The sequence below is a fragment of the Montipora capricornis genome, chromosome 2 (genome assembly GCF_036669925.1).
Source record: "Montipora capricornis isolate CH-2021 chromosome 2, ASM3666992v2, whole genome shotgun sequence".
Classification (NCBI taxonomy): domain Eukaryota; kingdom Metazoa; phylum Cnidaria; class Anthozoa; order Scleractinia; family Acroporidae; genus Montipora; species Montipora capricornis.
In genome coordinates this window covers 57,744,411-57,744,944 of record NC_090884.1, presented here as the reverse complement: position 1 = coordinate 57,744,944, position 534 = coordinate 57,744,411, and the positions used below count along the sequence as shown (strand labels likewise).

The following is a 534-nucleotide window of genomic DNA, read 5'->3' as shown; positions in this document are numbered from 1 at the left end:
CAAACTTAGGCCTAAGGTTAGCCAAATTGAGGGTTAGGGTTACTTTGCAAATGGTAAAACAATGACCTGCCACAAGTGACTGTGTTTTAGACCCGCCATTTAGTTAACATCACTTAACACGACGTATGAACGATCCGATGCAAAAAAGCGCTGTTCAAGAGGAATGTGGCTCTTTTTTGGCTTACCACCATATTTGGAAATAATGCCTACCCTTCCCTGTCCATCAAATTTCACGCATTCCAGAGTGTACCGTTTGCCTTGGAGGTTTGCTGTTGTGATCTCAAGACTGGTGGTATTTCAAAATGATGAGGGTCATATGTATTCATCAAGTTTACCTAATCATTGCAATCAGTTTTCTCGTCATTCCTCAATCAAGTAAGTCAAGCATTTAAGGCGCTGTTACACTGTGAAATGTTTCGTGCAACTTGTCACGCCCCTATGTTGCCAAAATATTGCGAGGCAAGTTGCACGAAACATTTCACAGTGTAACAGCGCCTTTTGTAAGCCCATGAACGCACTATTACTGTAACTGAT

General features: G+C 41.8%; 1 long non-coding RNA gene across 1 annotated transcript in view; it reads left to right on the top strand.

Annotated features, from left to right (window-relative positions):
* Positions 1–238: 238 nt before the first annotated feature.
* Positions 239–534, top strand: part of LOC138028491 (uncharacterized) — a 9,301-nt gene continuing 9,005 nt past the window's right edge. The window contains exon 1 of the long non-coding RNA XR_011127668.1: positions 239–375. This is a non-coding gene — a long non-coding RNA (uncharacterized lncRNA). The remainder of the gene's footprint in view (positions 376–534) is intronic.